Here is a 24,290-nt window from a genome sequence, read left to right as displayed (position 1 = left end):
CATCAAAACGCAAGAAAGGAAAAGTCAGACACAGTGATTAATCATTTGGGAACCAAAATAAAGGACTGTTCAGCACAGCAGGCCCCAGTGATGGGTAATTGTCTGAAGTAATTTCTTGACTGGACCACTAGTTTTAATATTAATGAGCTTGCTCCAATTTTGCATACTACGATTGAGATTTTGGTTGATAAATGGATAGATAAATGTATGGGTAAACTCTTATCAATTGAGATGAGCTTAACCAACTTATTGCATTTCTGTAAAGCTAATCTGTCCACAGGGGGAGCATAATGAGGGCACTGAGAGTCCTTGTGAGGAGGAGCAGGAGCCGGACGGAACCCGTGGTGTGGACCGGAGGGGTACTTCCGCCTTGCCATCACGGGAAGACACGGAACACATCAGCGCTCTAGTCTCTGAGCCACTAGAGGGGGTGGAGACACGCCTGATTGCGGAAGTGAGGGGGAAAAGAGGACCAAAGGAGGAACGGACGGTGTGCAGCGTTGGAGGCAGGAGAGCCGAGCACCTGGAGGGTGGAGAGGAGAACCAACGGAGAGAAGGAGGACGAGCAATGCGAGGAGAAGGAGTGACGGACATCGTAGGACAATCGGAGGAGAGAGCGGGGAGCCGAGCCGGACCTTCAGAGGAGAGAGCGGGGAGCCGAGCCGGACCTTCGGAGGAGAGAGCGGGGAGCCGAGCCGGACCATCGGAGGAGAGAGCGGGGAGCCGAGCCAGACCATCGGAGGAGAAAGCAGGGAGCCGAGCCGGACCATCGGAGGAGAGAGCGGGAGCCGAGCAGCGGGCGAGGCGAGTGAGCACCTGAGCCAGGGGAATGACCTATACACCACATGTAAACCCGGTGGGCCGACAGGAGGAGGAGACGCCCCGGGTCCATACGCCGCGGTCCAAGGAACGGGCCGTGGCTACAGGCAAGTGCCTTTACAAGGGGCATTTTGGTGGGGTGTGTGAGGAGGCGGAGAGGTAGGGCACTTGATTGGTGGGGTGTACAATTTTAATGTTCCTCACAACCCAATCCCCACAGTGACTGGTGAAGGTAGCACGTACTAAAGAGGCATTAAACGTTTACTGACCCCGACCCTTGCATCCTCTTATCTTCCCTTCTGAGGCCCAGAGATCCGTGATCCTAGAAACCTGAAACAAGCAGAAACACAGACCACTTGACCCAGACTACGCAACGAGGAAAACCAGAGACCAGTCTGCCAAGCCCCGAAGATTCTGTTGTTCCCCCCTTTCATTTTTCTTTCGGCTGACTGTGAAAGCCTTAATAAATACCTCCAAACACGAACAGAACCCGTGGTTTTGGTATTTTGCACCCCGTGTGTCCCTAGATCCCTAAATTCTGGTGTCAGAAGTGGGATCCCTTCTGTGACGACATGACACAGCCCGTGCCTATCCCGGTGGAGAATGTCATCACCCAATTGGCAGAAGGCCAAAGACATCTCCAGATTATATTTGAACAACATATGCAAACTGCGAAAACAGAGAGGGAAGCACTGCAGGGTGCCCTGAAAGAACAAGCCACTATTCTTACTTCAAATCAGCAAATACAAGATACCGCCATTCTGCGTCTCACGGACGTCATAGCCAATACCCGGATTCACCCTAATGTACCTAGCTCTGTCTTACAAAAGTTCCAAGAAGGAGATGATCCAGATTATTTTTTCACTAACTTTGAACGGGTCGCCACTTTCGGCAGCATGCCCTAGAGAAAGATGGAGTCAGTATATAGCTCCCCGGTTATCCGGTGAACTGCAGGCTGCCTATCAGGCCACAAACTCTGCAGGCAGAACACCATATGATGAAATAAAGAAAGCCATCCTTGAAAGGCTCGGATGCGACCAGGAATATTACAGGACCAAGTTCCGAAAGGAAAAGTGGAACCCCGGGGACAACCCCCGAGCCCTGTATTACCGGATACAGGATCTAGGCACGCGTTGGCTGACCCCTCACGAGTCCACCCTTGATGAACTGACCGCCAAAGTGTACCTAGAGCAATTTCTGGACGCATTACCAACCACTACCCGCTCCTGGATCAAACAGCATCCCCACCTCACACCCACTACAGCAGTAGACCTAGCTTGTGCATATCACAGGTCCCCCGAGTTCCGAGCTGGGAGTACCCAACCACTTACCTCCCTCCCAAGACAGACCAACCCCAGACCTCCAGGCAGACCTGAACCCCGAGCCCCTTTTCTCCCACGTATCCCCTTCAGGCCTATGTCCCCCGTCCCTGGTCCTAGCCTACAAGGACCCCAGTGCTACCACTGTTCCGAATGGGGCCACATAGCCCGACAGTGCCCTCATAGAACCCCACCAACCGAGCCAATGGACATAGGATATTCCAAGGGAAGGATATTTCTGACAGGCCAGGGTCATCACCAGTATAAAAGGGAGGTATTACTAAACGGAAAGAAACAACAGGCTCTACTGGACACAGGTTGTCATGTATCCGTTATAGATAGATCTTTGGTTCATCCTCAACAACTACGAGACAATGAGATGGTGCATGTTACCTGTGTCCATGGTGACACCGTAGGCTATCCTGTGGCGTAAATATTACTGGACGTCTCTAACGACCCCCAGTTGCGCAAAGTAGGTGTGATACCTTCTTTACCGGAGGCCGTTATAATCGGGACGGATCATCCCCGGTTTGACCAGTATATTGATGAAACAAAAAGTAATTCAACGACCTGGTGTGGAGACGCCCCTTTTAATATAAGCGAGGTGGAGGGAGTAGTGGGAAAAAATCAGAAAAGTAAGAGCGAGAGACAAAAATCTAGAACGCTGTACACCCAAGCAACACGACAATCTCATGTTTTTCCTTTGACCCTTACAGACATGGTGGAATCTTCCCCAACCAGCTTTTGGGTAGCCCAGAGGGACGACAACACCCTTCGTCACGCCTGGGAACAAGTGGAAGAACAGGAGCCCGACAAGGTAGGACCTTACTTTTATGAGAAGCGAGGTTTATTGTACAGAGCCACAAAAAAAGGAGACGCCGTCACAACCCAGCTCCTTGTTCCCCTGTCCTTCCGTGACCATGTGTTACAGCTGGCCCAAAACCATACTGGGGGGGGGGCATTATGGGAAAAAGCAGACACTCACATATTTGTTAGGAAGATTCTACTGGCCTGGTGTCTATAAGGACGTGGCAAGATATTGTGCTGCATGTGCGCGTGTCAATTGTCTGATCCAGCGGGGAAAAAAAGGGCCCCGTTATATCCTCTACCCATAATAGGTATTCCCTTCAAGCGCGTAGGCATGGACTTAGTGAGACCACTCACTCACTCAGCCAGAGGCCATAAATATTTGTTGGTGCCCTGAAAGAACAAGCCACTCTTCTTACTTCAAATCAGCAAATACAAGATACCGCCATTCTGCGTCTCACGGACGTCATAGCCAATACCCGGATTCACCCTAATGTACCTAGCTCTGTCTTACAAAAGTTCCAAGAAGGAGATGATCCAGATTATTTTTTCACTAACTTTGAACGGGTCGCCACTTCGGCAGCATGCCCTAGAGAAAGATGGAGTCAGTATATAGCTCCCCTGTTATCCGGTGAACTGCAGGCTGCCTATCAGGCCACAAACTCTGCAGGCAGAACACCATTTGATGAAATAAAGAAAGCCATCCTTGAAAGGCTCGGATGCGACCAGGAATATTACAGGGCCAAGTTCCGAAAGGAAAAGTGGAACCCTGGGGACAACCCCCGAGCCCTGTATTACCGGATACAGGATCTAGGCACGCGTTGGCTGACCCCTCACGAGTCCACCCTTGATGAACTGACCGCCAAAGTGTACCTAGAGCAATTTCTGGACGCATTACCAACCACTACCCGCTCCTGGATCAAACAGCATCCCCACCTCACACCCACTACAGCAGTAGACCTAGCTTGTGCATATCACAGGTCCCCCGAGTTCCGAGCTGGGAGTACCCGACCACTTACCTCCCTCCCAAGACAGACCAACCCCAGACCTCCAGGCAGACCTGAACCCCGAGCCCCTTTTCTCCCACGTATCCCCTTCAGGCCTATGTCCCCCGTCCCTGGTCCTAGCCTACAAGGACCCCAGTGCTACCACTGTTCCGAATGGGGCCACATAGCCCGACAGTGCCCTCATAGAACCCCACCAACCGAGCCAATGGACATAGGATATTCCAAGGGAAGGATATTTCTGACAGGCCAGGGTCATCACCAGCATAAAAGGGAGGTATTACTAAACGGAAAGAAACAACGGGCTCTACTGGACACAGGTTGTCATGTATCCGTTATAGATAGATCTTTGGTTCATCCTCAACAACTACGAGACAACGAGATGGTGCATGTTACCTGTGTCCATGGTGACACCGTAGGCTATCCTGTGGCGTAAATATTACTGGACGTCTCTAACGACCCCCAGTTGCGCAAAGTAGGTGTGATACCTTCTTTACCGGAGGCCGTTATAATCGGGACGGATCATCCCCGGTTTGACCAGTATATTGATGAAACAAAGAGTAATTCAACGACCTGGTGGGGAGACGCCCCTTTTAATAAAAGCGAGGTGGAGGGAGTAGTGGGAAAAAATCAGAAAAGTAAGAGCGAGAGACAAAAATCTAGAACGCTGTACACCCAAGCAACACGACAATCTCATGTTTTTCCTGTGACCCTTACAGACATGGTGGAATCTTCCCCAACCAGCTTTCGGGTAGCCCAGAGGGACGACAACACCCTTCGTCACGCCTGGGAGCAAGTGGAAGAACAGGAGCCCGACAAGGTAGGACCTTACTTTTATGAGAAGCGAGGTTTATTGTACAGAGCCACAAAAAAGGAGACGCCGTCACAACCCAGCTCCTTGTTCCCCTGTCCTTCCGTGACCATGTGTTACAGCTGGCCCACAACCATACTGGGGGGGGGCATTATGGGAAAAAGCAGACACTCACATATTTGTTAGGAAGATTCTACTGGCCTGGTGTCTATAAGGACGTGGCAAGATATTGTGCTGCATGTGCGCGTGTCAATTGTCTGATCCAGCGGGGAAAAAAAGGGCCCGTTATATCCTCTACCCATAATAGGTATTCCCTTCAAGCGCGTAGGCATGGACTTAGTGAGACCACTCACTCACTCAGCCAGAGGCCATAAATATTTGTAGGTGCCCTGAAAGAACAAGCCACTCTTCTTACTTCAAATCAGCAAATACAAGATACCGCCATTCTGCGTCTCACGGACGTCATAGCCAATACCCGGATTCACCCTAATGTACCTAGCTCTGTCTTACAAAAGTTCCAAGAAGGAGATGATCCAGATCATTTTTTCACTAACTTTGAACGGGTCGCCACTTCGGCAGCATGCCCTAGAGAAAGATGGAGTCAGTATATAGCTCCCCTGTTATCCGGTGAACTGCAGGCTGCCTATCAGGCCACAAACTCTGCAGGCAGAACACCATATGATGAAATAAAGAAAGCCATCCTTGAAAGGCTCTGATGCGACCAGCAATATTACAGGGCCAAGTTCCGAAAGGAAAAGTGGAACCCCGGGGACAACCCCCGAGCCCTGTATTACCGGATACAGGATCTAGGCACGCGTTGGCTGACCCCTCACGAGTCCACCCTTGATGAACTGACCGCCAAAGTGTACCTAGAGCAATTTCTGGACGCATTACCAACCACTACCCGCTCCTGGATCAAACAGCATCCCCCACCTCACACCCACTACAGCAGTAGACCTAGCTTGTGCATATCACAGGTCCCCCGAGTTCCGAGCTGGGAGTACCCGACCACTTACCTCCCTCCCAAGACAGACCAACCCCAGACCTCCAGGCAGACCTGAACCCCGAGCCCCTTTTCTCCCACGTATCCCCTTCAGGCCTATGTCCCCCGTCCCTGGTCCTAGCCTACAAGGACCCCAGTGCTACCACTGTTCCGAATGGGGCCACATAGCCCGACAGTGCCCTCATAGAACCCCACCAACCGAGCCAATGGACATAGGATATTCCAAGGGAAGGATATTTCTGACAGGCCAGGGTCATCACCAGTATAAAAGGGAGGTATTACTAAACGGAAAGAAACAACGGCTCTACTGGACACAGGTTGTCATGTATCCGTTATAGATAGATCTTTGGTTCATCCTCAACAACTACGAGACAACGAGATGGTGCATGTTACCTGTGTCCATGGTGACACCGTAGGCTATCCTGTGGCGTAAATATTACTGGACGTCTCTAACGACCCCCAGTTGCGCAAAGTAGGTGTGATACCTTCTTTACCGGAGGCCGTTATAATCGGGACGGATCATCCCCGGTTTGACCAGTATATTGATGAAACAAAAAGTAATTCAACGACCTGGTGGGGAGACGCCCCTTTTAATAAAAGCGAGGTGGAGGGAGTAGTGGGAAAAAATCAGAAAAGTAAGAGCGAGAGACAAAAATCTAGAACGCTGTACACCCAAGCAACACTCTAATAAAAGAGAGAGGGACCCAAAACCAAAGGGATGGGGTGCCAAGAATAGACTTTATGTCAAATCAACTTCACTGTCACACAATCGGACAACAAATATGCAAACATAAAAATAAATTCAAGCACATAAACTAAGAGCAATGCGTAAGCTACAAAATTATGAAATAACGGTAATTTCCAGATAGCACAGTTTATTTGTACATAAAATTAATAAAAACAAATTAAGATCACAGTAAAATTGGGAACACAGAAAATATAACAGGAATGAATCAAAACATCAGTTCATCTAATCAGATTCATACACCCAATCAGGGAAGGATTTGTGTGTACTTCCCTGATTGGGTGTATGAATCTGATTATGCATTGCTCTTAGTTTATGTGCTTGAATTTATTTTTATGTTTGCATATTTGTTGTCCGATTGTGTGACAGTGAAGTTGATGTCCTCATATCTTATGTGCCCAAAGGGAATTCTATTTTGACATAAAGGCCACCCAAGCAACACGACAATCTCATGTTTTTCCTGTGACCCTTACAGACATGGTGGAATCTTCCCCAACCAGCTTTCGGGTAGCCCAGAGGGACGACAACACCCTTCGTCACGCCTGGGAACAAGTGGAAGAACAGGAGCCCGACAAGGTAGGACCTTACTTTTATGAGAAGCGAGGTTTATTGTACAGAGCCACAAAAAAAGGAGACGCCGTGACAACCCAGCTCCTTGTTCCCCTGTCCTTCCGTGACCATGTGTTACAGCTGGCCCACAACCATACTGGGGGGGGGGGGCATTATGGGAAAAAGCAGACACTCACATATTTGTTAGGAAGATTCTACTGGCCTGGTGTCTATAAGGACGTGGCAAGATATTGTGCTGCATGTGCGCGTGTCAATTGTCTGATCCAGCGGGGAAAAAAAGGGCCCCGTTATATCCTCTACCCATAATAGGTATTCCCTTCAAGCGCGTAGGCATGGACTTAGTGAGACCACTCACTCACTCAGCCAGAGGCCATAAATATTTGTTGGTGGTTGTGGATTATGCTAGTCGATATCCAGAAGCGTTCCCCCTGAAATCGATGACAACCCCTGCGATAGCCAGAGCCATGGTCACCTTATTCACCCGGGTGGGGTTTCCCGAAGAGATTCTCACGGACCAGGGGACCCCATTCATGTCCCGCCTAATGGCTCAAGTGTGCAAGATCCTGGGTATCCGACAGATACGGACCTCGGTGTACCACCCCCAGACAGATGGCCTTGTGGAGCGTTACAATAAAACCATCAAGTATATGCTCCGCAAGGTCATCTCTGACACAGGTAGGGATTGGGACCAACAATTACCTCTCATTATGTTTGCCATAAGAACACATGAGCAAAAGTCCATGGGCTACTCCCCGTTCGAGGTCCTCTTCGGTAGAAAACCACAGACTCTACTAGACATGGCTGCTGAACAGTGGGAGGAGGAAGAAGAGGAGGGGAAACCCCTCCAACAATACGCAGCCGATTTAAAGGCCGCCATTACCCACATATGGGGTTTGGTCCATGAACATTTAGAGACCGCTCAAGCCTCTCAAAAACGCTATTATGATCGTGGGTCTCAGATGAGAACACTCCAACCAGGAGATAAGGTTCTCCTACTCCTTCCAACCACCAACAACAAGTTATTGTCCAAATGGCAAGGTCCCTACGTCGTAGAAAAAAATGTAACCCCTGTCACTTATAGTGTACTCCAACCACTCCATCCAGGGGGAAAACAAATCTATCACATCAACCACTTAAAGAAGTGGGTTGAACCCTCTGAGACCATGGGAGAGGGACAATCCGCCCTTCTGGTAAACACACAGAGACCACTGAACATCCCCACAGCTCCCACTACCCCACCACAATCAGAGGAAGCTCCAATAGGCAGCATCATCACATCCACACAGCGAGCCCAGTTAAAAACAACCCTCGCCCACTTTCCTGGTCTTTTTTCTTCTGTCCCCGGTTTGACTACGTTGGTACAGCACGATATTGTGGTCTTGAACAATACCATAGTCAAACAGAAACCGTACCGCATTCCGGAGGCCAGAAGAGAAGCCGTGAAAAGAGAGGTGTCCGCTATGCTTCAGGCTCACATCATAGAACCCTCTGCGAGCAACTGGTGCTCCCCCATAGTGCTAGTGCCAAAGCCGGACGGAAGCCTACGCTTTTGTATAGACTTCCGCCAAGTGAACAATGTTACCAAGTTCGACTCCTACCCAATGCCACGGGTAGATGAGATGCTAGAAAGACTGGGAAACGCCACCTATATGACGACCCTTGACCTCACGAAAGGGTATTGGCAGATCCCCCTTTCATCACAAGCAAAAGAAAAGACGGCCTTTTCCACTCCCTTGGGGCTCTATCACTTTTGTACGCTTCCTTTTGGGTTGCACGGAGCCCCTGCAACCTTTCAAAGGCTCATGGATCGACTCTAGCAACCCCATAGGGACTACGCAGCCGCATACCTAGATGACATGGTGGTGTTTAGTCCTACTTGGGAAGCCCATCTACAACATCTGTTTCTAGTTTTTAAAGCGATCCAAGAAGCAGGGCTCAAAATCAATCCCAAAAATCGCTGTTGGCGACAGACTCTGTACACTATCTAGGCTATACTGTACAGGGTGGACACATCAAACCACAAATTAGCAAGATAGAGGCAGTCAAGGCAATCTCTACCCCCAAGAACAAAAAAGATGTTAGATCCTTTCTAGGGTTCAAAGGATACTACAGGCGCTTTATCCCACACTTTTCCACCATAGCCAGCCCTCTTACAGACCTCCTGGCCAATACCCGACCAACACAGATCAATACATGGGGGTCACAACAAGAAGACAGCTTTCAGGCCCTCAAAACCGCTATATGTAGGGCACCCATCTTACAATGCCCTGACTTCCAAAAGACCTTCATCCTTCAGACCGACGCATCCGGAGTCGACCTTGGAGCAGTTTTACAACAGCCTAATGGGGACGGTGAGTTGGTTCCCACCCTGTACATAAGCAGGAAGCTGTTCCCTAGGGAAGTTCATTATTCAGCCATTGAAAAAGAATGCCTGGCGATCAAGTGGGCGATAGAAGCCTTGCAGTACTACCTCTTGGGTCGTTCCTTTTTTTTGTTAACAGTTCACGCCCCTTTGACCTGGCTGGCACGGAACAAGGACACTAACCAACGTATACTCCGGTGGTTTATGTCCCTACAACCTTTCTCTTTTCAGACACTGCATATCCCTGGTTCCAGGCAGATCTGTGCAGACTATCTGCCCCGACATCCTTGTCCCGATTGGCCACCCCGTCCGTTCTTACGGGGGGAGATATGTGAGGAGGAGCAGGAGCTGGACGGAACCCGTGGTGTGGACTGGAGGGGTACTTCCGCCTTGCCAACACGGGAAGACCCGGAACACATCAGCGCTCTAGTCTCTGAGCCACTAGAGGGGGCGGAGACACGCCTGATTGCGGAATTGAGGGGGATAAGAGGACCGAAGGAGGAACGGACGGTGTGCAGCGTTGGAGGCAGGAGAGCCGAGCACCTGGAGGGCGGAGAGGAGAACCAACGGAGAGAAGGAGGAAGAGCAACGCGAGGATAAGGAGTGACGGACATCGTAGGACCATCGGAGGAGAGTGCGGGGAGCCGAGCCGGACCTTCGGAGGAGAGAGCAGGGAGCCGAGCCGGACCTTCGGAGGAGAGAGCGGGGAGCCGAGCCGGACCATCGGAGGAGAGAGCGGGGAGCCGAGCTGGATCATCGGAGGAGAGAGCGGGGAGCCGAGCAGTGGGCGAGGCGAGTGAGCACCTGAGCCAGGGGAACGACCTATACACCACGAGTAAACCCGGTGGGCTGACAGGAGGAGGAGACGCCCCGGGTCCATACGCCGCGGTCAAAGGAACGGGCTGTGGCTACAGGCAAGTGCCTTTACAAGGGGCATTTTGGTAGGGTGTGTGGGGAGGCGGGAGGTAGGGCACTTGATTGGTGGGGTGTACAATTTTAATGTTCCTCACAACCCAATCCCCACAGTGACTGGTGAAGGTAGCACGTACTAAAGAGGCATTAAACGTTTACTGACCCTGACCCTTGCATCCTCTTATCTTCCCTTCTGAGGCCCAGAGACCCAGGATCCTAGAAACCTGAAACCAAGCAGAAACACAGACCACTTGACCCAGACTACGCAAAGAGGAAAACCAGAGACCAGTCTGCCAAGCCCCGAAGATCCTGTTGTTCCTCCCTTTCATTTTTCTTTCGGCTGACTGTGAAAGTCTTAATAAATACCTCCAAACAAGAATTGAACCCGTGGTTTTGGTATTTTGCACCCAGTGTGTCCCTTGATCCCTACAGCCCTGTTTTAACAATGCCTAGGCAAGAAGGCTCAAAGATTGTTAGGGAGCCAGTATTATACGCCGCAGGCACACACAGTCTATTCAGAGGTAGCCCTCCTCCACGTTCCACCAATTGGTAGGCTCAACCACGAAACCAACTCACAAGCTCAGGTATTCATAGGCTCAGAGGTTTAGTTGGTTTTGGAGAACGAATAGTAATTTATTATGGTTTATTATGCAGCACTTTCCCTGAGTTTAGATGGTTTTGGGGTTGGAATAGTAATTTTTCAGGGTTTATTATCCAGCACTTTCCCTGAGTTTAGTTGGGTTTGGAGTTTGACTAGTCATTTTGTGGGGTTCATTATCTAGCACTTTCACTGGGTTTAGTTGGTTTTGGAGTTGGAATAGTAATTCATTATGGTTTATTATGCAGCAATTTTTTTGAGTTTATTTAGTTTTGGGGTTGGCGTAGTAATTTTTCTGGGTTTATTATCCAGCACTTTGCCTGAGTTTAGTTGATTTTGAAGTTGGAATAGTAATTTTTTGTGGTTTATTATCCAGCACTTTCCCTGAGTTTCATAGGTTTTCTAGTTGGAATTGTAATTTTCTGGGGTTTATTATCCAGCACTTTCCCTGAGTTTAGTTGGTTTTGGGGTTGTAATAGTACATTTTTGTGGTTTAATATCCAGCACTTTTTCTGGGTTTCGTTGGTTTTGGAGTTGGAATAGTAATTTTCTGGGGTTTATTATCGAGCACTTTCCCTGAGTTTAGTTGGTTTTGAGGTTGGAATAGTAAATTTTTGTGGTTTATTGTCCAGCACTTTCCCTGGGTTTCGTTGGTTTTGGAGTTGGAATAGTTATTTAGTATAGTTTATTATGCAGCACTTTTCTGAGTTTATTTAGTTTTGGGGATGGAATAGTAATTTTTCTGGGTTTATTATCCAGCTCTTTCCCTGAGCTTAGTTGGTTTTGGAGTTGGATTAGTAATTTATTATGGTTTATTTTCCAGCAATATCCCTGAGTTTAGTTGGTTTTGGTGTTGGAATAGTATTTTTTTGGATTTATTACACAGCATTTGCACTGAGTTTAGTTGGTTTTTGGGTTGTAATGGTAATTTTTTGGAGTTTATTATCCAGCACTTTCCCTGAGTTTAGTTGGTTTTGGAGTTGAAATATTAATTTAATATGGTTTATTATGCAGTACTTTCTCTGAGTTTATTTAGGTTTGGGGTTGGCATAGTAATTTTTCTGGGTTTATTATCCATTACTTTCCCTGAGTTTAGATGATTTTGAGGTTGTAATAGTAATTTATTGGGGTTTATTATTCAACACTTTCCCTGAGTTTAGTTGGTTTTGCAGTTGGAATAGTAAATTGTTGGGGTATATTATACAGCACTTTCCCTGGGTTTCATTGGTTTTGGAGTTGGATTAGTAATTTATTATGGTGTATTATGCAGCACTTTCTCTGAGTTTATTTAGTTTTGGCGTTGGAATGGTAATTTTTCTTGGTTTATTATCCAGCACTTTCCCTGAGTCTAGTTGATTTTGAAGTTGGAATAGCATTTTTGGGGGTTTTATTATCCAGCACTTTCCCTGAGTTTAGTTGGTTTTGGAGTTGGAATAGTAATTTTTGGGGTTTATTATCCAGCACTTTCCCTGAGTTTAGTTGGTTTTGAAGTTGGAATAGTATTGTTTTGGGGTTTATTATCCATCACTTTTCCTGGGTTTGGTTGGTTTTTAGGGTTGTTATCCAGCACTTTCCCTGAATTATTATGTATTTTTTTAGAGTTTATTTGTACTTTGAAATAAAAGAGGAGACGTTTATTGTGAACATTGTTTTTTGCAAACACATGTATTTTTTTTGTTCTAAATAAAAAAAAATTCATTTGGTTTTGTTATATAATTTTTCACAATATTAAAGAAATGATTCAGAAATGTTGATGTTATTTAGATTTTATTAAAAGTATAATATATTTTTCACATACAGTTTTCATGTACAACTGTAAAATTAAAAATATATTTTTACATTCATGTTTTTTTAACAGTTTTGAAAAATTGTAAATTTTTACAAACTATAGTCATATAGTCATGTAATAATAAAGTAAACATATTCAATCATAAAGTGTTTGATATTTATTATTTATATTTTTTTATGAAAAAAGTAAACATCTGTATACATTTGCATTAAACGTTTTTAATACATTTTATATAATTAAAAAATGTTCCTGAAATTATATAATATATATTTTACACATTTTTATTTTGTATATTGTAGTATTTAATATATTAAAGATTATTTATTTTAAAAGATTATTTCATATATTATAATTCACAATATTTATCATATTTTGTATTAAACATTAAAATATTGTTTGCACATTTACAGTACATGAAGCAAACATATATTTGAATATATTTTAAATAGTATATTTTTCATTTTTTTATAATATGATATTTAAAATATATTTTGCACATTTTTGTACATTTATTGAACATTTGATTTTTTTCACAACAAATAAAAATATACATTTACATGTTTGGATTTTTTTATTATTTCTCCATTCTTGTCTATTGGGAGTCAGTCTTTTTTTTTCATTTTTAATACACAGACTTTTTTTTGCCATTTCCTCACCTTTCTGCTTCATTTTTAGGTCATTTCGGAAGATGGAACTTTGCATTTAGGACCTGTGTTTTGTCAGTTAATGTAAGTTTAATTTAATTTACTTTTAAGGTAGTTTTAGGGTAGAGGCTACGTAGTAGTAGTGCAATTAGATTTGTTAGGACGTTATTTTTTCATTTTTGGAGTAGTTAGGTGTTGTTTTGGCAGTTTAGTATTTTATTTGTTTGATGTAGTGTTGGATAGTTGTACAGTGTTATGTGGTGTTAGTTATGAGTTGTTTAATTCTGTTATCTTGTATTTAATGTTGATGTTGATGCATGTGCATTAGTAAGCGTTATTGTGGGAGGGTCTTTTTTTTCCTTTACACATTTTCCGTTTCATGAACGGATGGTGCTGACGACACGTTTTTTAAAAAAAAGGAAAATGTATTTTGTTTTTTTAGAACAAGTTAATTTACATTTCCTTTTATTTTTCGGGTTTGTTGGAGTTTTTTTGTAAGCTACTTTTCACGTTTTTGAAGGATTCATTATTGAGAGGATTGCATCATTGGAGCCTTTTTTCAATAGTTCAATGTTTGCGGTTTTTTTGGCTTTATTTTTTAATGGATTCGTCTTTCGATTTATCTATTATGGATATTTTAGTTTTCGAGGATCGTCTACTGCGATATAAGTGTAAGTTATTTTTTATTCTTATATTGGAAATGTTTTTGGGTAAATTGGTTTGTTTCTTTTTTAATTTTAATAATTATATTATGTCATATATTTTTGAGTCTGTCTTTAAATTGTAAATCACATGATTAGTGTTATTAATTTAAAGAAGAGTAGAATGATGTTGTTTCAATGTTTTGTTATTTTAAAATGCTTCTGGTGTTTAGCATTATTTTTTTTCAAAGTATAGATTAAGCAATCATGTCTAGGTATTCTAGCCCTTTGGTATTTGGAAATAGTCGAGTTTTGTGTTGTAGATATTCATACATTGTTTTGGTTTGTTTACTGAGTTTAGAGCCGATTTAGTTAAGGATTGCTCTAGCCTTAACTCTTGATCGCTCTGCTAGTTTTGATAGCATCTATTAGTTTGTGTATGGTTGGTTGTCCACTTCCTATTGTGGCTTGGAAGGCATTATGCCATCCTTCCACAGCGTTGTTAGTTTTAGCTTTTTGAGCTAGAGTGCTATCGTAGATGTTCCACCAGTGGATTTGGAACTTTGGTTCTCAACGGTGCCCTGACCTATGTAGCCTTCCTACCCAAGTGTCTTCAAAGTACTCTAGGAAGGGAGTTCGTTTAGTTTTGTTTGCTTGATGGAAAGGGCTTTCAAGAAGTATGGTATGATGGTTGGCTACTTCAGTTGTGGGTACATAGGCCAGGGCTATTAATTTGGTTGGAAAAGTTGCTATTGGTGGCGTAATCTATACTTAGAATAGATTTTTGGAGGTGTCTCCAGAAAGTTTGGTCGAAGTGGTAATAGCAACCTTGTATTGCAGTGTGTGGGTACATTTTTAAAATTGACTGAATTATTGCTTGTTCAAAGTCAATGATTATTTTTTGAGGAAATTAGTTGTCGTGTATTGTTTTGGTATTGTAAGAAGATTTATGTAGGTGGTGTTTGCTTATTGGGTAACAGTGCATATATGAAGGGGATGTTAGTTTCTTTGTATTTGCCATGGATGGTATATAGTTGGTTAAAGGCCTGGGGCAAACTTTGAATATGCCATCCATCATCCATGTTTAGAAGTTTTTAAGTTTTTGTGAGTTTTTGTTGGTGGCAAATATGATAATTAGTTTTTCATCACTGTTATTGTCATGAAGAAGGAATTTTTCATCTTTGTGGGTGATGGTGTATTCTGGTAACATTTACATTTCTGCAAAAGTTTGGGGGGTGGGTGGTGTTTGATCTGCAGCTCTTTAGTGCTGGCGAATAATCTTTTTAGAGTGGGTATGGACAGTAGTTGTCCTGTGACATGTTTGGGGTCCTAGTTAACACGTTTTTTAGTATTTGGGTACTGGTCTGATGGGAGCTGGTACTTTCTTCTCTGATTGTTTCTAGAGCATCTCTGCCCTCGATTTCAGTCACTCTGGGGGGACGGTTGTCTTCTTTGACATTAATTACATTGGTTTCTACTGTAGAGGCTCTCCCATAGCAAGAATTGGAGGTATATTTACTGCACTTCGAATGGGTTATGTATCTAGTTACTTTTTCTGGTGTATAGGTGTAGCCCATGTAGCACAGAAGTAGTTTTCCCTTTTGTGAAGTTATGAATTTTGCTTCTTCTGCTATTTTTTAGGTAGAGATTGGGCAGAGTGTATGCGATGCTCTGTGAGGCATGTGGTATTGAGTTAGGGATGTGAAGCTCCACCCATATGGTATTGAGTTAGGGATGTGAAGCTTCACCCACTCTCCACCCATATTTGTAATTGGGTTGCATCGTTATACTTCTTAAATGCTGGCTTCTGATTCCTTCTTCGCCTTTTTAGTCCTTCCCCAGCACTGCCTTGTCTTCATTTGAAACCTCCCATGGCGACTGACCCTTTTACTTCTGATGTTACACGGTACCTCTTATTAAGTCTGGATGCACTTTTTACTTTAATAGGGTTTGCCCTACTGCAGGCAGGACGCGCCTTCCTTACATTCAGTGCACCATGTGCACTTTCAATTTCCCGATTTTTGCATTCAATGCGCAATGCGCACTTTCACTTTCCCGACCTGTGCATTGTTTCTGCACCTGATCCTGCACCTGTATTTTGTTACTTGCTTTTCCTTCTCAGCGGCGTTCTTTCAGAGCAACCAAAGCCGAAACCAAGCCGGAAGAAGGCTCAGCCCCTGCCCCTGTTCCTCACACTATCTACTGAAACCTGAGGAGCAGCAGAGGAGAGAGGCAGGAGGCAGCGGAAACATAGGAAGCATTTGCAATGCAATAGGTCTCACATTTGCGAGACTTTGAGCTATTGGCATTGTTAAATGACAATGCCTTTCATTTATGTGTTGGTTTTTAAAACCTAAATAAAAGGCACTGTTATTAACACTCCAATTACAATAGACACAGGGCAAGGGGTATGGGCTAATCCAAATAGCTTAAACTCTCGCAAATGTGAGACCTATTGCATTGCAAATGCATGTGTTACAAAGCTCTGAAAAATGTAATGTACACTATTTTTCTTGTAAATGATCGCCTCCCAGGAGCTGTGAGTCTGATCTTCCTCTAGAGCAGGACAGCTGCAGCAGAAGAAGGGACAGTTCCTTCTCAATAAACCAGGAATGCCGGGAGTCTGATTCAAAAAGAGCCATTTCTAAGGACTGCTGGCTCTGCTGGGCTGCCAGTGCCTCTTTCACCGCAGATTGGCTACGTGAGGGAAAACTCGGCCGATTGACAAGGCTGTGATTTAAACAATAAAAGGGAGACAAATTTCATTGTTGTCTTTCCTATTAAAATGTAGCGCCCGTGTGTAATGAAATATCAAGGTATTATTCGCATATGTAACCTCTTTACTAGTTGTTAAAAAATATATATATATCTATTATTATATATTTTTCTTTTAAATCATTCACTGGTTTTGGGTGCCGTCTTTTGGCTAAACAAACTAAAGGTATCATAAAGTCCGCTTTACTCAAAAAATTACCATAAAGTGTTTTCCCCATTTCTTCGTATGCTTTGTAATATTTCGAAATTACCATAACTCCTAGCGAGAAGATGGTCTCATAACTTTCTGTTTATTTTACCTGAACTTAAAATATATTTCCATTGAAAATGGAGCATTTTACAATGGCTACCACCACTCTGTTTAAAGGCACAGCAAGGATGGTTAGTGAATCTCCCCAGTCCTATCTTAATACCTACTTCTGGCATGTCAAGGACCATGCTGCTTACCACTGCTGCCCTGGGGTTGGGGAGATCTGTCCAACTTCTGAGCCATCAGATTTTCTCATCTGGGTGCCGCTCAGCCTCATGGGGGCAAGACTAATCATAAACTGGTGACAACATCAGTATTGGTAAAGCTACTGCTACCGAGTTGATGAAGAGACAAGTGCTGGTGATCTTGGACTGCCGAGATGGACAGAGGAGGCGGCAGAAGATATGCTGCGGAGGGGGTGTCGCAGAGCTCAGGGAGGTAGTCATCTGACTTCTGAATCTGGCTTCTCCGAGCTCTGTGCAACTTTTCTGACATAGGGGGATCCAGATAAATAAAGTTCACTCACCAGTAATCTTTGCCTGTCATAACCTTCTGTTCTCCATAGTCCCATGTATTCTCTTCTGCTCTAGCCTCCACAACATGTTCTAAAATTGCAACTTTACCCCAAATATTTTAATACCTAGCTGGCTAATTGTCAGCACCTGTTCCAGCCTCACACAATTCATTCACATGCACTCCCTTTCTATGCCCAACACTCGTTTGTGCACCCATATGTAACCAGGTTCCTCCCTCACCAGCAAAGTGTTTCTACTGGTGTACCATAAAGAACCCGCAAGAAGTCATGCATTGATTTAAGCTCACAAGCCTGCACAATATTTGCTCCAGGGTCTCTCATGCATACAGATGTATTGGTTAACAGCTTTCCTTTCACGTTTTGCTTTGTCACAGTGAGTGCTTTGGGGTGACACATGTGTGACTATGCCATGAATGAAACTTTCTGTAATTTAATGTGGAGAGGTGTAGCTCACTGGTTAGAGGCGGCAGACCTGTAAGCAGAGAACGGCCCGGGACCAGGGTTCAATTCCCGACGCGGCAGGGTCTTGGACCAGGGTCAACGGACTCGATAATTCTCGCCTCAGTGCCTACTCTAACCAGGGAACACACTCGGTAACTCTGGGCATTAAGCTTGCCTCATCTCTACAACGGCCCCCCACAGACGCCAGGGATGCCTGGTTTCACCCTGGAGATACCCAGAAAAGGGACCATCTCACAGGGAAAACCAGGACGGGTTCCCCAGCGGTCTACAGCGCCAGGACACTCGGGTAGAGTAACAGTGCGCTTTACAAGTATCCCACATTACATTTACATTTACATTAATGTGTGTTAAGGAAGCTTAAAGTGCAATTTGCTTGTGCTCAATGTCTGGTAGACACCGCCATCCATATTAAGATACCTTCGGGCTTTTGCCTTAAATGCATGCGATGTTCAACGCTGGAGGCCGGTATTTTTGTCATAAAGGTCATTTTGAACTATATTCTTTTATAGATGTTTGTGTTATTTCTTTTTTGTGTATTGTGTGTCGATATTTTTGAAAACGATATTGTTGACTAGGTACATTTGTAGTTCAATGGTATAAGAGGCGATGTCGTATCAGTGATCCGTGAAAAACCACTTCCCTGTACCTGTGATACATTTTCCCATATGTTGTTCTCTGCAGTTTTTATGGAATCCCTTGCAAAATGTTTTTACTGCCCCTACTGAAATCTCGGCAATTCGTACAAGTTAGGCCCACACTCATGTTTTTACAGCTACTTCTGTATGTTTACTCGGTCTACACAGTTGCTTGTTTCCTCACCCCATCACTGAGGTTGAGAAAATTGCTGGAAATTGTGGGTAATCCTACTTGAGTGTCTTCCTTCCCAGACTGTTGCACAATGCACTTTATCATGCTACAGCCTTGGTTATTATCATGGTTTGACTTCTTTTAAAATACTACTAATTGAGTGAGAACAATTCTAGTATGGTTTACCCTTTTCGACTTTTATATTAAAAGTTACAGTTTGCATAATTAGGAGGGTTTGTATTTGGTCATATTTTGCATTTTAATGTGCATTTCTTTATATGTGACTCTTTTTTTATTATCTTAATTGTAGCCTGTATATTGTCAAGATAACTTTTGTAATGCATTTTTCATTTTCTCATGGACTTTTATGGTCTCATGTAGACCGACTAAAGTAATTCTTGAGTCAGAATATACAATTCGGCAACATTTTTAAGGCATTTTCCAAAACCATAGAAAATTCTGTGAGTAATGCAGAGTTTGTTAAACCGTATACAATGTGCAACTGTATTACACTGAACAACTAGTGGAAATGTGTATTTTGCAGTCACTGCAAACAACATATGTATCTTCCCACTGCAAAACTTTGTGATTCTTCTAGTGACATATAGAAATTGAATACTTCCACTGGTACTACACATACAAATTGGCACATTCAATGTTCACCCCAGCCATCCCTTTGCAGACACTGGCAGTGTCTTAACATTGTGCAGGAACCTGACTTTCAAGGATCTTATTTGCTGCTGGGTTTTCTAGATGAATTAACTTCTCGCCCTAATCTCAGGAACCCATTTGTATTTTTAGGTGACTGAAGGAGAAGGACTTAAGAAACTGAGCCACAGCAACATCTAAATAGTAAGCCCAGCCTTCTCATGGACCTCATTTACAAAATGTTGCTGTAAGGCAGTGCTGCAAGCCTTCCTGCTGAGCTGTCCTATGGCAAAAGAGAAGGGCAGGAATGCACTCTATCAATCAGATACTGCACATTCCTGTCCTCTTTCCCTGCTCAAGTGATCAATTGTCTGCCATGCATCAATGCAGGCACACTTGTACCATGGTACAAGGGCACCTGCATTGTAGGGATGATTGTGCGCACAAAAACAATGGGGCCGATTTTCTTTATCTGTATATGCTGAAGAACGCAGCACATATAAAAGAGAAAAAACAAGGAGAAACAATGTTATTACTCCTTGTTGTGCCTCTCTTACACATCCACTGGGGAGGCACTGGCTTATGACGCATTCCCAGGTTTACAATTTGTTGTAAATGTGCGAATGTGTCAAATGCCATGGGCGTTACATGGGAACACCCACCATAACGCCTATGGCATGCGTTCCTATCAAAGTGTGAGGCAACACACCTCACTCCATATCAACAAGGCCATGAAAAGCCATGCAGGATGGCTTTACGTGGCCTTGTAGATGTGGCTAATATGCATCACTGGAACATCACAAAAAGTGACATTCTGGCGGTTCAGAGCACTTGTTAATGAACCCTCAAATGTTTACTTTTTTATCTACTGCTTTCTTGTTTAATTCTTAGAGGTGATGCTTGGGATACTCAATTTTGACACTTTCAATAGATATAATATTTTCTGGGAGTCCATTGGGGATTTCATAGGGGCTAACAAATAGCTTCTAATGGCCAGAGTATTAGCTATGCAATTACCACGCTGCTTTGTGAAACTACTGGGCCTTGATTTAGAAGCAATCTCTGGTGATGCTATCCTAAGTCCTATTTCTGCCCATTGTTCCTTTTGTGTGTTCATCTAGCCTAAACCCTGCCCAGGATCTTCAATGGGACAAGATTCAAGATTTTCTGCGTAAGATATGTAATTGTTCCATATTCTTAGACAGTTTCATGAAGTTTACTCTCAGATGAATTCTCAGAATATCAAGACTGGTTTGGAATACAAGATTGTGGCAACCTTTGATTTCATCAACATGAGTGATGATGTGGTGTGTTCTTGATTAATTGCCAATGGGGAATGACTTAGCCTGTAAAGCCAACAATGTGAACCACTGGGATACCAAGGAGATGTAACAACTGGATTTCTACAGTATTTTCTTTTGTTTTATTTGTAGCTTTTTAACGAAATGACAAAAGGACATGACAACTTTTCTCATGATCCTGGTTCATTTACTGACTCCTGGGCTGCATGTCCAGTTGGTACATCTATGCACCACTCATTCCTGTACCATCCACCCTAGCTCTGGAGCACTCGAATGACTACACCACACACAGAGATCTGCAAAACACATCTTTATTCTTTGACATGCAACTGTTAACTGAACATACTGCCTCATAGACTTTACTGTCCACACCCAGGCACACCAAAATACCTCCCAACTGATTACAGAACTTTGTAAGGAGTCTGTCTAGGACCACAAGGGTCTTACTACACATGATCTCATGAGACTACATCTTCACCTTTGTTAAATTCATAATATGGACAAAATAAATACATTAGAGTTCCTCAATGCGTTGTCATGGAGCTTACAGCAATCTTCCAGATCAAGTCATATGAAGTGAAGGAGTTGCACTGTCTTCTGGGATCATAGCTGTAGACTCAGATTCTGGACTTGGGCCCTCAAGTGGACTTGCTTCAGTTGCGAGGTCTCGAGCCGGCGAAAATCGAAGCAGATGTTTAAAATGGGATAAGTCTCTCACAATGGACTTTCTGGGACACTGAGCGGTCACCATATGTCCTTCACTCTCAATGGATGAGCATCAAATGGAGCATCAGTCTTCTATTTCTGTTTTCCCTTGACTAGAACTCTGTTTCCTTTTTCAAAAAGCATCTCCCTAGCACATCTGCACTTATCTACATAGGTATTCCTCTATCTTTTGCAAGAAGCGTCTGTGACATGAATCTCATTAGTGTCTAGTATTTGGCTCATGGTCCATTGTGCTTTGTCCCAATGGCTCTTCCAAACAGCAAGATGGGAGGGCTTTCCCCTGTCATGGAATGGGGAGTTGACCGATAGACACAAAAACATGGGTACAAAGCTGACTTGAGATCGGTTCCTTCAAGAGCAGCACACTCAACGATTTTCTTTAAGGTGCCTATAAATCGTTCAACATTGTCATTTTCCTGTAGCCAGAGAGGTGTGCTGTGCTGATGCTTGACATTCAAATGACTACGAAAATCCTTAAACTCTCTGCTACTCGAAGGGCAGACTGTTGCCAGATTTGAGGATGAAGGGTACACCTCATGCTGCAAAAATATCATCCAGCTGCTCGATTACTTTGTCATGTATGGTTGATGATAAATCGTCCACTAAGGGAAAATGTCAATAACTACCATGAGATGATCAACTACAATTTTCTCCCACACTGGTTAAGGAAGGTCCGACATGTTTAGCAGGTGCTGTGTTGTCTTGGTAGGCTAGCAGTTACACAAGTGACACGCTTTCAGTTCCTTCTCGACTTGTTTGTCAAGGTGAGGAAACCACACCCTGTCTCCAAAGGCCTTCTTGGTGGCTGGAATACCACAATGTTCTTTGTGTGCCAGTTCAATAACTTGTTGTCTCAAGGTATGACTTTTCTCGGCCCTTCTAGTATGAAACCTTCTTGAGTGCCAGATTCTTGAATTTTTGATATTCAGAGTCACCTGTGAGAGGTCGGAAAGGTTTTTTCCATGATTGCTCCACAATTATATCCTTGAGTGTGAGCATGGCTATGTCTGTATTGGTAGCAGCACAGATCTGCTCAATGGATAGGGCTGCAGGAGTGCTGGACTTTACTATGAAATTAATGGATGCTTCAGCTGCTTTAGACATTGTACTGTGACGCTGTAACAGCACTCATGAGAAGTAATATGCAGGGTTTTGATTCTTCCCCGGCTTATGCACAATAGTGTAATAATACTCTTGCAATCCCAATCCCCACCTCTCAATTCAAGCAGGTATTTTGGCTTTTGGCGTCCTAAGATGGTGAGCAACACCTGGTGGTCAGTGACAAGGGTGAAATGCTTTCCATTCAGAAACACATGAAAATGTTCACAAGCCAACACTATGGCCAGGTTTTCTTTTTCTGGCTGAGAATATGCATATTCAATCTGAGATAGACTTCGCCTGGCATAGGCCACAATGTGCCTGTGAGCATTTGGATGTCTATTGTGTTGAGCAAGGATTGCGTCCAACCCCAACGGGCTTGCGTACAAAGAATCTCAGTATGTAACTTTGGATCAAAGTAAGCCCTTTCAGTTGCATTTTCAATCGTGTTTGATTTTCTTGAAACTCCAATCACATTAAGAGGACCATTGGAAGAGAACATTCTTCTTTATCAACTCTAGTAATGGGACGCTCACTGTGGCAAAATCAAAAATTTATCTGGAGCAATAGCTGGCCGAACTAAAAAGGATTGTAGCTTAGTTACATCATGCGGTGGCAGGTGGATGACAATGCTTCTACTTTCTCAGGGTCATGAATCATTATCCCTTCAGAGAAAATATGTCCAAAGAATTTGAGTTTGGTTTTGTGAAACTCACACTTCCCTGCATTTATTGTGAGCCCTGCATTGATGAGCAAATGACACACTAGTGTGTGAGATTTCCAATGTTTCTTTTTGTGGCCCTAAACACTAATATATATCATCACTGTTGCTAAAAGCATGTGTGACAGGCAAATGTATTCAGCAAATGACATCCTGAATGATTGCTGCAGCCAACGACACACCAAAACTGAGTCTGTTGTATCTGAACAAACCAACGTGAGTTTGAAAAGTAGTAATGTACCTACAGTTTGGGGGAGTGGCCAACTGCCGAAGATGGCATCCGCATCTCCCTAGAGCTCCTGCCGGATGCTGTGAGCCAACCATTATCTGGTGCATCTGGCGCTCTCACGTGGCCAAGACTCTGCCATAAATTAGAGGAACCACATTGCCTGCTCAGTGACCCTTCTTTGGTGAGCTGCATGGGGTTGCATGGTCGGTCTGCTGTTGTGTCGTGGCCAGGCCTGAGTGCGTACGTGCTAGTCCTTCCCTGCCTGGGCCAGCATGCGGAACCCACCAAGCCCCCTTTTCCTGCTGGATCCTGTGCCATGTTCAGGAAGGCTGAATCAAAGGCAATGGCCTGATTGCCAGTTGCAGGGGCCGCACCATCCTGACTTCACTGCAGGAGCCCCCTTGTGCTGAGTTGCGGCCAAGCCTGATGCTAAGGAACTGGCCTGGGACTCCATGTGCTTTGCCGGCCTGAGTGGATCAAAGCCAACTCCAGTAACGGTGCGTGTGGGGGCTGCCTTTCACCCTCCCTGTGCCTCCGGGATCTATGAGGTGCCTTAGGGAGAGCTCCTATTGCAGAGTGGCATTTGCTGGCTGTGCTAAGGTCCCTGCGTAGTACATGGTGGGTCAGATTTGCTGATAATGGGCGGGCCTGCCCTGGGGCCACAAAAATAATAATAGATTGCTGATTGGCAATGTCGGGGCCTCTGGCACATCT

At 44.3% G+C, this 24,290-nt stretch overlaps 1 pseudogene; it reads left to right on the top strand.

Moving 5' to 3' along the window:
- The first annotated feature begins 1,391 nt into the window (after positions 1-1,391).
- Positions 1,392-2,571, top strand: LOC144764481 (uncharacterized; annotated as a pseudogene).
- The last annotated feature ends 21,719 nt before the right edge of the window (positions 2,572-24,290 follow it).

The sequence above is a fragment of the Lissotriton helveticus genome, chromosome 1_1 (genome assembly GCF_964261635.1).
Source record: "Lissotriton helveticus chromosome 1_1, aLisHel1.1, whole genome shotgun sequence".
Lineage (NCBI taxonomy): Eukaryota > Metazoa > Chordata > Amphibia > Caudata > Salamandridae > Lissotriton > Lissotriton helveticus.
The sequence above is the reverse complement of the archived record's forward strand: the minus strand, read 5'-3'. Positions and strand labels throughout refer to the sequence as shown.